Below are 17,720 nucleotides of genomic sequence, written 5' to 3' on the forward strand. Positions count from 1 at the left end.
TTCGTCTGTCTACAAAATCTTCCATGGCCAATCATTGTCCTCTTCAGTGCGAGCAAGAAATTTTAAAGCAAAGGTCTCCCTTGCTGGCAGGTCAACAGGAAGCAACTCGTGCACATGGGTAATTTTGAATGGATAGCAAAGAGGGATGTTTTGTAGGATTTTACACACCGTGCTCACAGGTATGTCCAATGTTCTAGCAATTCTCCGTGCACTACACATTTGCACACCACCACCTGTCTCCTCCTGCATTGCTGTGGCCACTGCTTCCACGGACGTTGAGTCAATTCTTTTCCTCCCTTTACCACGTTGCACACTAAAAGAACCCATCTTTTCAAATTTCTGAAACATTTTCTCCAGACCCACGGCAGTCATCAGACCAATGCCTTTTTCCGAACCCTTCAGTGTCCGGAACTTCTGCAAATAGTGATGTGTACACAGTCATTCATGTAATACAGCTTTACAAGAAGAGCACGATCCTGCATTGAGATAGTCATGGCGTACGTCGCAGACGCAAAAGGAAGAAAAGCCATGTACCCGGCATGTTTATACCAACATCAATGGGTTGTGCGCATGTCAGGTGTTTTCATTTACGTATACTGACACATACAGTCCCATCTATTGATAAATTTTCACACTATTTTTCTTCTTCCGCCATACGTTTGTGCCCCTTTTCTCGTAACATTCCGTTGCAGTTTGATGTGTGTATTGAGGGAACTTATAATTCTTTACGTAATATCACGATTTATTTTGGGTGTTCACTCAATAGATATTTGCAGTAAGACATATCTGAAATTATCTTATTTCATAGTTATTCTGGGGTTGACACATCTTCTACCCATGCCTTATTCCATTTGGCTGTATTGTCAGCATCGTATTTTTTTGATAGATTTAAAGGGTTAAAATTGAGTGAACATAATTACTTCATTTGCAAAATGTGTGGATCATTGGTCTCCGTAATAATCTTTCTCTACTTACCTCAAGGAACAGTAAATTTAAACTCAAGTAATGTTGGAGGTAGTTGTTGTTTCTCAGTATCTCCAACAAGAAATGATAGAATAATAGATGTTGCAGATAATTACATAAGGAAATAGGTATAGAAATGCATATTTTTAGAGTGAGTGGACCTTTTTTTATATTTGATAGAGCATGTTGAAATTTTGCAGTGGCACAAAACATTTGCATAGTCATCATTCAGTAAAACCACTTTTTCATATTAATTGCCTAAAAAATACACTTAACTCATACTAAGGTAATCTGATAAACAAATTGGCTGCATATTGTTGCATCATTGCCAAATGTCACTAGTAGAGATTGAGATACCAGAAGTTAGTGGCCACTCTACAAACACCAGATATTGAAACTTTGCTATGGAAACTTGCCCATAGCAAACAACTGTCACTACTGAGATAACATTGTTGTTGCCTTTCATGATGAATCGATAACCAGCTGCTGTTGACGCCAAACATACATGCCCTCATCTGAGAAGTTAAAACAATAATGACTTGTCAGATATTTCTCCAGTTGTTAATAACACAATTTTTGTTGTTGTTGCATAATACATACTGATTTGATCAATGATCATCTGTGAAGCAAGTTTGGGCGGTTGTGGGGTTTCTATGGGGCTAGCTAATATGTTTGAGGCCATAGCACATGATCATGATTGAAATCTTGCCAGATTGGTGGCTGTAGAATTGCTGGGTGTCATGCTTCATACTGCTACATTTGTTGCCATATATTATGTACCAAACCAAGCATTCACTATGGTCGTTGTAATACTCTGTAGTCATGTTTATAGCCTTTAGTGTGTCTACATTCACGCCAATTGTGATACATTTTAACTATTGCAGCTCTGTAACATCTCACAAATGTAGCAATTTGATATACAAAGGCACTAGTCTTCTCCAGAGAAGAGAGAACTGGGAGGGTGTGGTGTGGGTCAAAGGTAGACACATGCTAGCAGTGCCACAAAGTATTTTCAATCCCCCCCTGCATCTCCTCCTCTTTCCAGAACACATTTGCCTTTTTACTTTCACACTACTTAAACAACTTTATATTTACTCATTACATTTGTTCCTTGCTTTCCTATCCCTATTATTTAAGTAAGAAAGCTGCTATTCTACATTAGTTTCAAAATAGATTAAAAAGAAAAATAGGAGTCAGCTCCCATTTTGACAAATGTTTTGAGACTTCTTCAGCAACATTTCTTACAGTCGTGGCACTTTATCAAATTTTGTCTCTATCAGGATGTGTACCGTATTTACCCGAATCTAAGCCGCACTCGAATCTAAGCCGCACCTGAAAAATGAGACTCGAAACAAAGGAAAAAAAGATTTCCCGAATCTAAGCCGCACCTGAAATTTGAGACTCGAAATTCTAGGGGAGATAAAAGTTTTAGGCCGCACCTCCAAATCGAAACAAAATTGGTCCATTGTAATATGAGACACAATTTAGGTCGAATGAATGACGATACAGCTACAGTAGTTTGGTTAGAGTCGTAAGCTTTACCAGGTAGCCGTTGCTATGCGTCAGGCGCTCCGTCCGTATTTATACGGGTACCCTTCCTTTTTCACGTGCTTCGTCTGGTTTGAATCGATTGCTTATTTTGTTTGATCTGATAAGTGCCGTTTTCTCTGTTATAGGTGTTTACGTCACTCTAAGCTGAAAATGCATCACTGTAATGTGTCATGCATTGTTTGTCGCATTCTGATAGTGCGTGTTTACGGCCTGTCGCCGTTCGCGACATGGCTTGCTTTTGTGCGCGCTACCGCCGCTTACAACTAAAAAGAGGCGAACCGTCTCATTAGCGAAGCAATGTCAAGAGACTGCTATTTGTTGTTACTTACACTGCTGCTTTCTTTGAGAATGATCAACAAGAACCAAATAATAGGCTGCGTATGATAGAACATGTTCTGAACGAGTGTTAGGCGCAAATCTTTCTCCGTTTGAAAATCTTTGCGGCCGCTTCTTTAGTACATCAAATTCTGCACAGAAATTAGAGTCATCTTAGATTTAAAAATCTAGTCAGTTGCCGTGGTTCATTTCTGACTGTATCACTATTAGGCTAAGAATAATACGAATATAAACAGACACGATAAGTGTATTCTTCCGCGTTTGCCGTTGCCTCACTCTAGTTTCGTAGTTTATTAGGCAGACAGGATTTAAATGAGATAGCAACAAACACGGAAGAACACATGGCAAAATGTTTATATTCGTATTATTCTTATGGTGAATGGTGAAGAGAATACTGCTTCTGATTCACATTTCATCAGGTTACTATTAGCAACCATCTCTTCTCACAGGTAGGAAAAAACTCAGAACGTACAGTTGGCCATATTGACAAACATCCCAAACAGTCTTGCCAGTCGGATTTTCGTAGTACATTGAAATTCTAATACATTCGAAGATGAACAATACGGAATTTGTATTTACTTCGTTGGATAATGTATGAAAATGCAGTGGTCGAAACTCGGGGCGGAGAAAAAAAAGCTCGTCTTCCACCTTTTTTTTGATTTATTTACTGACGCAGAGGTTTTGGCACCAGTATTTATCTTTGTGCCTACAAAGCATGTCTGTGTAGCGCTACATATATTTGACGGCAGAAGTTAGTTGTGGCGGCACCTACCAACATTTTTCAGAACTTCCGCTTGCTTTGCACTCGATTCTAAGCCGCAGGCGGTTTTTTGGATTACAAAAACTGGAAAAAAAGTGCGGCTTAGATTCGAGTAAATACGGTAGTCTTAAATTTTAACAAATTTACAGTTAAATCTGTTGAGAGAGTAGATGTTGTCAGTATTTTAGGCCAGCTGTGACACCAAACTTTATGGCAACAAGATGACAGACTGTGTGAAAATTTATCACATAAGAACATTATTTTTTCTGTTAAAAAGAAAATGTGTGCGAATTGTAATGATGAAATTGCAAAGCTGAATGAACAACTGTGAGGTTAACAATTCAGAAACAATGTGCTGAAAACGGACATCTCAAAACTTCATGTAGGAAAAAGTGTTCTGAATACACTAGAAGTTTCACAAAATATCTCTTCTGTTTCTGAAAAATTACCAAAAGTTGCATACGAAAACAGCATGCTGAAAGTACATTATCATGTAAGTAGTAAAACATAACATACATTTTGTGCACAAAAATGTCTTTCAAGTAATTTCAATTATGAACTGTGGGAGTGCAACTAGTAATCTCGAATCACGTCGAAAGAAAATAAGCAGTGTAAGCAAAGCACAGAGATGGATACAACCGCAGAAGAATTATATATCAATCACCAATTTGGTCATTGTCATTGAAGCTACCTTGAGAGTTTCTTATTATGCGTTATCAGCTATTGTGGACAAAAAAGACATAACAAACAGTCTTGCCACACATCAAAAAATAGACTTAAAATCTGTAATCATCAACTGGTAAGAACAGGTAAATTTATTCTTCATGCAGATTGTCTAGGGCAAAACTTAGCTGCCAAATTTTTTGTGTAAATAAAGATATGAAAAATGGTAATAAAGGAATTCAAAATGTGTGCATGAGTTTTAAAAACACAACATTTGACAACATAAGCAACATAGAAAGAAGGTTCTGCATAATGCATAGTCACCATCACTTTATAATAACAAGGAGCCTAGGAACAGTAAATAATAAGTTGGATTTGCTCATTTATTCATTCCACCCAAGCACAAAAATTAAGATTTTGGGAGAATCAGTCATGAACTTCCATACCAGTGAAGTAATACATCTGCAAGACAAGTGTAAAAGTTCACCACTAGTCAGCTATACTAGATAATGGCAGTGTATGTATCCACACAGAATTTCACATGTGAATACTGTGTCTTTTTGCATTATAATGAATATAGCTTAGATAATAAAACAGATGGCTTTGAAGCAGTTGTTATAGAATTGGTTCCACTTGCAGTCATTATGGAACACCAGCAATCTGTAGATAACATTCATTGTTTTGAAATACATGACTATACCATAGCAACACTTGGCTACAGAGCACGTAATACTCCCTGTGTACAAAGTTTGCACTAGGAGCTCCTTTGGTAGCACTCTGAGCTTGACACCTCAAGAGAACACTTGTATCATTTCGGCCTCAAACCATCTCTATGAATAAATAGACTGATTCTATTACAACACCAGACAAATCATCTGGCCGTGGATATTTAGTGTTACCTAGTGGATTGTTAGGAGGTGTGTATGTGGGTGGGGGGGGGGGGGGGGGCAAAGATCTGCTTGGACTAGTTCCCAGTAGAATACTTAACACATGCTTGGTTAATACATCAATGCCATGACAGATTAGGATCAAATTGTCTCAGCAGATTCTATAAATTATCGCCTCTCAGATTATTTAGGCCAAACTTTATTACTAAAATTCAGACTAAGAGACACATGAGTGCAATCTACACAGGCTGACTCCTAGTGGTATAAAGAACTCCACAAGCAGTGTAAACATTAATTTCACTAAGTAGTCAGAAGATTAACACTTTGGAGACTGGCACCATAGAAGGATATCGGGCTTATGAAACCGGCCATTTATGCTATTATTTAAAGCATTACTAGAACATGTGTAATTGATATCTCTTCAAGGGTAATACATACTAAATAACTGCTAAACTTCAAGATTTATTGTTCGTATTTACTTTAGTTCTTATGATGCTTACAGATTTTAAAATAATGGTGACAGAAAGTATAATTATCCTCCCAAGAAAAAAGTTTGAGGTGAGTTATCGAGCAATTTATTTCTCATGAGTTTCCAAAATTTCTTGCTCACTTAATAAACGTGACATATTTGTATCATACTTGCAGCAGACTGCAAATCCTAAAGATTACATGCACAGAATTACGTCAGTGCAATCATATTATCTCAGCCATTTGCGACAGTAAAACAACTAGAAATTCACAACAGAAGGCAGCTCCATTCAGTTTCCAGTTAGCGAGACATCTGTACATTGTTCTCAACTGAAATGAGTCCCGTTTTTGAGCAATAGATTTCTCATATGGCAAGAAAATTGCAGCCCAATCTATACTGAGGCACAGCCTTTTTAACACAAAGTTGCGGTCTGTGCTATGCTTGGGCTTGGTCTCCAGAGTGTTAAAAGCAATAAGTATTAGCCAACAGATACAAAGCTGATATAATGTTTCAAAGTCTTGCTGGTGAGTTGTAGTAAAATCAGAAACAATGCAACAGAAGCAAAAATTAATACTCTAGAATTAATTGAGTAAGTTATTGCAGCTCTGAACTCTTCTAGTCTTTAATATTTCTAATGATTACTTTATAGATACTGTTGAAAGTGATGTCGGTGTGAAACAGGATGCACAGCATACATATAAAACAACTAATTTAGGCTAGCTTCCATAAAATTACATACTTAGTTGATTCTGATCTCCACAGCTAGGATGTTTCATCGGGCAGTAACCGTTGTTCTACTTGGGTTTTGGAAGATCATTATTATATTTACCATACGACTAGTTTCAGACAGCTAATTTCAAGCAGTGTGTAAGATGTATGCATGTAATTTGAACTGCTTGAAATTAGCTAACAACTCAAAGTCATTGGTATGATTACAGTATTTTGTAGCTGAGGTGATACAAAGGGTATTTCTTTTCCATATATCATAAAATTATATTCTGTAACTGAGAAATGAAGTGTGCTCCATATTTCAAAGTTTCTTTGAAGTCTACACATAAACTGTGAATGTCGAGTCACCAGGGTGAAATCTGAACACATTGCAAGGCACAGGAAAGTACACTAAACCCTTGCTAATCTGGTCCTCAGTAATAAGGCCTGGCCCACATACAGCCTCCAGTTGCTCAAGCAGAAATGACACATACGGTAATGAATTCTTCCTTACAATAATGAATGTTAGTTAATTACAGTGTTACACAATGCTATATATGCTTAAAACTGTGGCTATCTTTACAGTTCAGTAGAACGCCTTCCAAAGGAAACACGTTATGCTGGACCTCAAGCAGAAACTCGATATCAGAAATAGGTTGAACTCCGGTTCTTCACAGAAACCTGTTGCTGCTGTGTAGAACGTTGGATGAGCAACTTTTAATGACCAATTTTTAACAGATGAAGAGAGAATCAAATAGCTTAAAGGAAAGTTATGATAATAAGCTGGCACTTCCACTAGTCTGACATCCATGTGTGCAAGGAATGACCATGTTAGCAATAGTCTAGTGTATGTTACATGGTTGCAACTTGATTAATCTCATTCACTTATTAGATGCTCACTAAACAAGGCACAAAGAGCTTACAAAGCCTCCTCTTGAGAATCGCTATTAAAGATTGAAAATATGTAATAAAATATGCTAATCATCTCAAGGACTGTCATAAACAGTTTCTAGAATACAGGGTCACTCTGCTTTACTCCTCTTCCAATAAAAAATTTCCTTTCATTTTTCTATGTTGACAGAACCATCTATGATACTTTGATGACTTCTGTCAGCATAGAAAAAAACACGAGGGAATATTGCATTGAAAGAGCCATAGAGCAGAGTATTGCTATATTCCAAAACTGTCTATAGCACTCCTTGAGATGGCTATGACCAAAATTATTAGGAAGGAAAGAGAGTCTCTAACTTGAGATTTGCAGACAATATAGTAGTCCTAGCCAACAATATGATAAAATTGTAATCCTCTGTAAAAATTTATCTGAGAGTTGCGAGAAAGTGGACCTTAAGATATAGCTCCCCAAAACAGATACTAGCAGTCCACGGGCCGCATGCAGCTCAGTAATGGTTTTTTTGTGACCTTCCAAGACAGTCAGAATTTTTATGTAACAATTTATACCTTTTCTGTAATGCAGAGTTAACTAATGCATGCAACCATTTTAAAAGGTGTGGCCCTCAGCTAACTTGTGCTTCCACAAAGTAGTCCCACCTTGCTCTGCCATGCAGAGGGATTTTTTAAGGAGAAAGATGTTTAATCTAAAACAGATTTTTCACTCTGTGCTGACATGAAACTTTCTGGCAGATGAAATCTATGGGCTGGACTGAGACTTGAACTCAGGACATTTGCTTTTGGTGGGCAAGTGCTCTATTAACTGAGCTACCCAAGCATGACTCACAACCCACCCTCGTAGCTTTACTTTCACAAGTACATTATCTCCTGCCTTCCAAACTTCACAGAAGCTCTCTTCTGAAACTTGCGAGACTAGCACTTCTGGAAGAAAGGACATTGCAGAGATATGGCTTAGCCACAGCCTTGGGGAATGTGTCATGAGTTGCACATGTGTAGCTTAGTCAGTAAAGTGTTTGCCCTTTCATGGGCAAAGTTAGAGTCTCAGTCCAGCACATAGTTTTAACCTTTCAGGAAGTTTTGTTTTGGTGCACAATCCACTGCAGAGTGAAAAATTCATTCTTTAAACATTCCCCAGGCTGTGTCTAAGCCTTCTCTCCACAGTATCTTTTCTTACAGGATTGCCAGTCTTGCAAGTTTCGCAGGAGAGCTTCTGTGAAGTTTGGAAGGTAGGAGATGAGGTAAAGTTGTGTCGACAGGACACAAGTCATTGTTGGGGAACTCAGTTGGTAGGGACAGTTGCCTACGAAAGACAAAGATCCAAAGTTTGAGTCTCGGTCCGGCACATACTTTCAACCTGTCAGGAAGTTTCATGTTTAATCCACATTTGAAAACATGTCTGCTACCTCTCAGTCATTTTATTTCTGTGGGAAGATAGTCAAAGTGTTTTATAGATGTATATTTCACCCCTTTTGTCACAAAGTTGGATTGATAAAAGGGTAATGCCGATTATTTTTCCTCCTAGTTTCGTACTTTTCAGTATCTCTATTACTCTCAAACTTAGACGGATTGTTGATAACAAATTTCATAAGTGAAATGAACATGCTGTAATTACAATGGAAAATGATCTAGAAGAAAAAAAAACAAAAAAAGAAACAGACTATTACCATTGGGAACATTTTGATATACTCATACAAAAATTAACATGATATGAAATAATAAATGCAGCGGGTTAATGATTTGTATCTTGTCCACATGACAGAAAGCAGAGTGAATCAGGTTGATGTGAATCATGGAGCGAAAAGCATTCAAATTTTAGACAATCAGACATGGTATTATATGAAGTCCTATTGCCAAGAACCTGATAAAATTCTGGTCCTATGCAAAATCACTAATTGGGTCTAAGGCTTCTATCCAATCATTAATTGATCAGTAGAAGATAGTAAAAGTAAAGCTGGAGTTTGAAATTTCACATTTAAGAAATCATTTACGCAGGAGAATTGTACTACCATACCGTCATTTGATCATCACACAAACTCCTCAATGGAGGACATTGTAATAAGCATTACTGGTGTAGAGAAACAACTGAAAGAATTGAAAGCAAACAAGCTTTGGCCCTTACTTATAGTTTTCATGAATCTTTCACCCAGCACAAAGTCTCAAGCAACTGGAAAAAAGTGCAGGTGACTCCTTTATATAAGAAGGGTAAAAGAATGGACACACAAAATTACAGACAAATATCCTTAATATCAGTTTTGCTGCAGAATTCTTGAACATATTCTTAGTTCAAATATAATAAATGTCCTTGAGACAGAAGAGCTTTTGCCCACAAAGCAGCATCGTTTTAGAAAGTGTCACTCATGCAAAATTCAACTTGTCCTTTTCTCATACAGTATCCTCTGAATTATGGATGAAGGGCAATGGACAGATTCCATATTCCTAGATTTATGAAAATCATTTGACACAGTGCCCCTCGGCAGACAGCTAATGAAGGTATGAGCATACAGAACAGGTCCCCAGATATGTGAGTGGCTTGAAGACTTCTTAAGTAACATAACTTATTATGTTATCGTTGACAGCGAGAGTTCATCAGAGACAAGGGTATTGTGAAGAGTGCCCCAGAGAAGTGTGATAGCATTGCTGTTATTTTCTATATAAATAAATGATTTGGTGGCCATAGTGAGAAGCAGTTTATAACAGTTTGCTGATGACATTGTGGTGTATGGGAAGATGCCATTGCTGACTGTCTGTAGGAGGATACTAGTTGACTTAGACAAAATTTCTAATTGGTGTGATGAATGGCAGCTTGCTCAAAATTTAGAAAAATGTGAGTTAATGCAGGTAAGCAGGAAAAACAAACCCATAATGTTTGACTATGCCATAAGCATTGTGCTACTTGACAGTCACATTGATTAAATATCTAGATGCAATGTTGCAAAGTGATATGAAGTCTAATTAGCATGTAACACTGGCAATAGGGAAAGGGAATGGTTAACTTCAGTTTACTGGAAAAATTTTAGGAAAGTGTGGTTCATCTGTAAAGCAGACCGCATACAGGACACTAGTGTGACCCATTTTTGAGTACAGCACCCCGTCAGATAAAAGGAAAACGTTGAAGCAATTCAGAGGCAAGCTGCTAATTACCACTAGGTTCGAACAACACACAAATATTACAGATATGCTTTGGGAAGTCAAATGAGGATCACTGGAGAGAAGGCAATGTTCTTTTTGAGGGGCACTACTGAGAAAATTTAGAGAACCAGCGTTTGAAGTGAGCCTCTGAACAATTCTACTGCAGCCAACATGCATTTTGTATAAGTATTATGAAGATGAGATTTGAGGGATTAAGGCTTGTGTGGAGGAATATAGTCAATTATTTTTCCCTTGCTCTATTTGTGATTGGAATAAGACAGGAAATGACTAGAAGTGATACAGGGTACCCTCCGACACACACTATACAGTGATATGTGGAGCATGTATGTAGATGTAGGTGTTTAAGGTCTATTGTTGTTTCTATTTTAAAATGATCTACCACTAAGATTGAAAGAAGATAAAAATTTTGCCCTTTTTACAGATTATAGAAGCTTAGGAATAAATAGTAATACTGTACATGTCAGGATGAATTAAAGAGCATAAGTGGGCATCGAGGACTGATCCTGTTCACTCTAGAGTTGCTAAAAAAATGGAGATTTAGTCTCCTCCTCCTATTCTATGGGATACATTTGGTCTGCCACCTGCTATGACCATGGAGGGAACCACGCATCATGGTGGAGAGCATTTCGTCCTCAATGGGAGGAGCAGCCAGACACATCTGTAGAGTATGAGAGCTGGTAGGCCAAAGAGCAATCCACTGCTGTGGCCACTGTCTCACTGGTCAACCCCCCCCCCCCCCCCCCCCCACATGGCCGATATCTTCTCTCCCATTGGTTGGCTTTGAACCTTCCAAAAGTGTAACTTGCTCATGAGCCCTGTGGATAGCATCCCTAGATCAGCAGAACCAAGCATGGGATGCATCCCCACTACACAATGCCACTGATGCACAGTGGAAGTCATAAGAAAAATACTGCAAAATCTGAAAAAGAAAATAATGTTCTTTTTTAGCCTTAACACCACTTTGGGCTGCACAATTCCCTCCTCCTCCTGTGAGAGCCAGTTATGGGTCATTAATTGATTTACATAAAGTTTGACAATAATCAAGTAATGTGTAACTGTTGGAGGTTGGTTGACATTTAGTGTTTTAAGAAAAGGGGACTTATCGTAATGGAGAGTGTAAATAAAATGTTGAAAACATACTAGTGGCAAGCAGGGTGCACAAAGTTTCAGTATTGCAATAAATCATGTTCAAAAGTATTAGTTCTTGAAGCTTCTTGCTTGTTTAAAATGTTACTTCTCAAATGTGTGACATTGTTGGAGTTGGTGCAGTGGATGGTTGTCAACCATGCATGGCTCTGAGCATAGTAGCGGCAGGCAGCTGCCCTGTAGTTGAGCCAGTGCATGGTTACATGGGCACCGTGATAAGGTCCCTGCGTCACGGCCGACATGCAACGAGTGGGTTGACTACTGGTGACTGCTACACTCACAGACAGGATTCGCATCAGTGGGGGTTTGAGTAGTTTACATTTCATAGAAAGGAACAGAAGAGTAATAATGACTGTCGTTAGAAATACAACAGTTTGCCATTAAAGACATGATTACAAAAGAAATGAATTAAAGAAACTTCACATAACTCATAATAATCAGTAAACACTTGATATTTAAAGTTAACAAATAAATGTAGGTTTTCACTTTGCTAATCTGGTCTGATTGGAACTGCAGCAGAAATGGAGTAATTACTAGAAATAGAATTCATACCTTAACCTAAAGGAGTGCCATGCCTTTGAAGTGACATTTTCACCCCTGATATTCACTAACTGCTTTGGAATCTAGTACAGCCTGTGGTGCTTGCTCATGTGATTTACCATAGTCATATTTATATAAAATCCATATAATAAAGCCAATGACAAGTAGAGCTAAAGGCTCAGACATAACACTCAGAATGACCACTCAATTGGAATAATTTTGAGTGTGTCATTCGGCAGGGTGTGCAGTAGCATGATCAAGAGAAATTTGCCCATGCTCCTGGGCTAGGAGTTTATTGATGGATTCTAAGAGGTGAATCCAAGATGCACTGGATAATGTGAGACAACTATGTAGTTGTGGCAAGGGGACTGGCACTTCAGGTAGGTACAGCAGGAAAGGCCTAAGGCTATTGTTATAGGTATAAACTAAATGTGCTGAGAGCTTAACAGTAAGGGCAGTTATATTGCATGAAGACATACTGAACAAAAGACACCATCCACTAAAGTGACCTGAAAAGTTGGGGACATGGCAATGGGTTGAAAACAAATCAAAATACTGTAATGGGCTGGTGTATGGAATACAATAAGCTGTTGCCAACAGGGACGAACCAAGGTTTTTACTCTGTTAGAACAATACAGGTATGAGGGCAAGGAGAAGTAGATGGTTTTGTTAGGAATAATGCAAGTTCACAGTTCCTCACCCCAGTATTGAGTGATACTGTAGGACACATGTACTAATTGGTATGTATAGAGTATTGAAATTCATTAAAATGCATAGTGACGTGTGTTTGATAGACAGGGCTATTACAAATGATTGAAGCGATTTCATAAACTCACTGTAGCTCCATTCATTGACATATGGTCATGACACACTACAGATACGTAGAAAAACTCATAAAGTTCTGTTCGGCTGAAGCCGCACTTCAGGTTTCTGCCGCCAGAGCGCTCGAGAGCGCAGTGAGACAAAATGGTGACAGGAGCCGAGAAAGCGTATGTCGTGCTTGAAATGCACTCACATCAGTCAGTCATAACAGTGCAACGACACTTCAGGACGAAGTTCAACAAAGATCCACCAACTGCTAACTCCATTTGGCGATGGTATGCGCAGTTTAAAGCTTCTGGATGCCTCTGTAAGGGGAAATCAACGGGTCGGCCTGCAGTGAGCGAAGAAACGGTTGAACGCGTGCGGGCAAGTTTCATGCGTAGCCCGTGGAAGTCGACGAATAAAGCAAGCAGGGAGCTAAACGTACCACAGCCGACGGTTTGGAAAATCTTACGGAAAAGGCTAAAGCAGAAGCCTTACCGTTTACAATTGCTACAAGCCCTGACACCCGATGACAAAGTCAAACGCTTTGAATTTTCGGCGCGGTTGCAACAGCTCATGGAAGAGGATGCGTTCAGTGCGAAACTTGTTTTCAGTGATGAAGCAACATTTTTTCTTAATGGTGAAGTGAACAGACACAATGTGCGAATCTGGGCGGTAGAGAATCCTCACACATTCGTGCAGCAAATTCGCAATTCACCAAAAGTTAACGTGTTTTGTGCAATCTCACGGTTTAAAGTTTACGGCCCCTTTTTCTTCCGCGAAAAAAACGTTACAGGACACGTGTCTCTGGACATGCTGGAAAATTGGCTCATGCCACAACTGGAGACCGACAGCGCCAACTTTATCTTTCAGCAGGATGGTGCTCCACCGCACTTTCATCATGATGTTCGGCATTTCTTAAACAGGAGATTGGAAAACCGATGGATCGGTCGTGGTGGAGATCATGATCAGCAATTCATGTCATGGCCTCCACACTCTCCCAACTTAACCCCATGTGATTTCTTTCTGTGGGGTTATGTGAAAGATTCAGTGTTTAAACCTCCTCTACCAAGAAATGTGCCAGAACTGCAAGCTCGCATCAACGATGCTTTCGAACTCATTGATGGGGACATGCTGCGCCGAGTGTGGGAGAGAACTTGATTATCGGCTTGATGTTTGCCGAATCACTAAAGGGGCACATATCGAACATTTGTGAATGCCTAAAAAAACTTTTTGAGTTTTTGTATGTGTGTGCAAAGCATTGTGAAAATATCTCAAATAATAAAGTTATTGTAGAGCTGTGAAATCACTTCAATCATTTGTAATAACCCCTGTATGTAAGTAGAACATCATGTACGGGCAGAACTGTAGGCAGCAGTGTTCTACCGCAGGCTGTATTTGTGTTTACATTAGATGATGTTGCCAGTTTGCCACTGAAAGAAGATGGTGAAATATTAGTAGAGTTGTTGAGTAAAATTGAGAGCATGGCTATGGGAAAAAAATGTGAAAGCTGGACAAATAGATTTTAATTTACAGATTAACCCTCTAATGCACTTTTGGCATGAAAACAAAACAGATAAGTGTCTTGATCTTCTAAGGACTAAGGAAACATTTTTTATTCCAAGCTATGTGCCTATAACACATGTGGTTGGCAACCACACTGAGCTACCTGCATGCACATTAAGTTACAATGGAACCATAATTTATTACTACTTGTTGATCCATTTTGTCTGAATACAAACCTGAAGCTGTTAGGTAACTAATGTATACTTCAGTGTTTCGTGAGTGAAATTACAGATTAGCAGTAGGATGTCAGAAAGTGACACTTGTCAGAAAACAGTAGCAAATGAACAAAGAAGTTTAGGGATATCAACAAGGCATAAATATGTGTCCACATTAAAAGTGCAATCTGGTGCTTCTGTGCCAGGACATCGCATACAGAGTGCACCTAGTCACTAGTGTTATCAGCATAATGTTGGAGTAGGGGGCATTCATTGGCTTCTCTAATTGAATGTTGTTTGCTAAAATAGGCATGAATTATCATTTTTATCTTCCTTTAAGTGGAGTTTGTGTGCCTGACTAGTTGGAGTGGTGGCTGGTATCTCATGATTAGGTCTGATTAAAATAATATGGATACTGCAACAGGAGAGGAGTGATACCTCAATATTAAATGGCTGGGAAAGAATATGATAGTGCTGGTACTGCCAGGGGATTTAGTCCTGATTAATCCAGCTAGTTCCTCAACAACTGAAGAAAGAAATATAGAATAGAGCTGATAACATGGTAATAGGCTAAGTGATAAAAGCAGGAGGGTCATAAAATTAACTGCAGCAACAATGCAGCAGAATGGATGCACCTATTCCATGTCCCACCAGTATGATGAAGGAACTGTATTATCTGAGTTGTTCCACACTAGAGCCTATCTTGAACTGATTAACAGAACTATGCAGTGCAAAGTTCCCATTTGCTTAGGGGCATGGTAGTGATGCTATTTGTATGTGATATTTAGTATTCCTTAATTCAGGTGCGAGCTAGAGCTTGTGGTATTGGCAAGGTGAACAAAAGTTCCAGAGGAGTGTTACACAAATAATTATGGTAGTTCTTATGGGAATAATCCATTGTAATCTGCAAGATGGAGATTATTACCATAACTCAAATATAAATTAAGTGCATCTGAATGAGCATATTGTGCCTCAGGTCAGGCACAAAAAAGTCTATAATTCGAAAAATGCTTTACAATATTAAGAGCAAGAAGAGAAATGTCCTCAAAGCTAGGGTATTTCCCATAGATATCACTTACAAATAAACAAAATTGTTATCCAATGGACTAATTACATTTGCTAATTCACAAAGGCTTGTGCTTAGCAATATCTAACTGCATTGAAATATTCACACCTATTCATAAAATTAACACACATCTTCAAATGGTGGTCAAGCTCAGAGAGAAGAGGTGGACTGTCAAGTGAAATACATGAACATGTTACATGAAATACAATGCTTTAAGGTGGAGCTCCAAACCTTAAATTAGCAAAATACACTCCTGGAAATGGAAAAAAGAACACATTGACACCGGTGTGTCAGACCCACCATACTTGCTCCGGACACTGCGAGAGGGCTGTACAAGCAATGATCACACGCACAGCACAGCGGACACACCAGGAACCGCGGTGTTGGCCGTCGAATGGCGCTAGCTGCGCAGCATTTGTGCACCACCGCCGTCAGTGTCAGCCAGTTTGCCGTGGCATACGGAGCTCCATCGCAGTCTTTAACACTGGTAGCATGCCGCGACAGCGTGGACGTGAACCATATGTGTAGTTGATGGACTTTGAGCGAGGGCGTATAGTGGGCATGCGGGAGGCCGGGTGGACGTACCGCCGAATTGCTCAACACGTGGGGCGTGAGGTCTCCACAGTACATCGATGTTGTCGCCAGTGGTCGGCGGAAGGTGCACGTGCCCGTCGACCTGGGACCGGACCGCAGCGAGGCACGGATGCACGCCAAGACCGTAGGATCCTACGCAGTGCCGTAGGGGACTGCACCGCCACTTCCCAGCAAATTAGGGACACTGTTGCTCCTGGGGTATTGGCGAGGACCATTCGCAGCCGTCTCCATGAAGCTGGGCTACGGTCCCGCACACCGTTAGGCCGTCTTCCGCTCACACCCCAACATCGTGCAGCCCGCCTCCAGTGGTGTCGCGACAGGCGTGAATGGAGGGAGGGACAAATGGAGACGTGTCGTCTTCAGCGATGAGAGTCGCTTCTGCCTTGGTGCCAATGATGGTCGTATGCGTGTTTGGCGCCGTGCAGGTGAGCGCCACAATCAGGACTGCATACGACCGAGGCACACAGGGCCAACACCCGGCATCATGGTGTGGGGAGCGATCTCCTACACTGGCCGTACACCACTGGTGATCGTCAAGGGGACACTGAATAGTGCACGGTACATCCAAACCGTCATCAAACCCATCGTTCTACCATTCCTAGACCGGCAAGGGAACTTGCTGTTCCAACAGGACAATGCACATCTGCATGTATCCCGTGCCACCCAACGTGCTCTAGAAGGTGTAAGTCAACTACCCTGGCCAGCAAGATCTCCAGATCTGTCCCCCATTGAGCATGTTTGGGACTGGATGAAGCGTCGTCTCACGCGGTCTGCACGTCCAGCACGAACGCTGGTCCAACTGAGGCGCCAGGTGGAAATGGCATGGCAAGCCATTCCACAGGACTACATCCAGCATCTCTACGATCGTCTCCATGGGAGAATAGCAGCCTGCATTGCTGCGAAAGGTGGATATACACTGTACTAGTGCCGACATTGTGCATGCTCTGTTGACTGTGTCTATGTGCCTGTGGTTCTGTCAGTGTGATCATGTGATGTATCTGACCCCAGGAATGTGTCAATAAAGTTTCCCCTTCCTGGGACAATGAATTCACGGTGTTCTTATTTCAATTTCCAGGAGTGTATATCTATTCTTAAATAACACATATAAATAGCAGCAGAGCAGGAGCAGATGAGATAATGGTTTAGTTATTATCTTCAGTATTACATATTTCTGATCTTGGCCAGTATAACTTACATGAAAGTGCTGAGTAGTACATGTCTAACAGCTTGTCTCATGGTCTGTTATGCTCGTATACTTCAATATTATTCTCATGTTGTAGAAGCAAGGAATGATCTCTTGTATGTATTGCTGACAATTTCAAGCTCTCTCAAATGTGTTTATAATTGTGTGGTTATCCATCAAGGTTTGGTATCTGTGCATGTTTTTATTCCTGATATCTATGTTCTTCATTATCAAGTTTTTGCTCCCAAGTTATCCTTGATTTCTAACTCC

This window comes from Schistocerca cancellata, chromosome 4 (genome assembly GCF_023864275.1).
Source record: "Schistocerca cancellata isolate TAMUIC-IGC-003103 chromosome 4, iqSchCanc2.1, whole genome shotgun sequence".
In the NCBI taxonomy this organism is placed as follows: domain Eukaryota; kingdom Metazoa; phylum Arthropoda; class Insecta; order Orthoptera; family Acrididae; genus Schistocerca; species Schistocerca cancellata.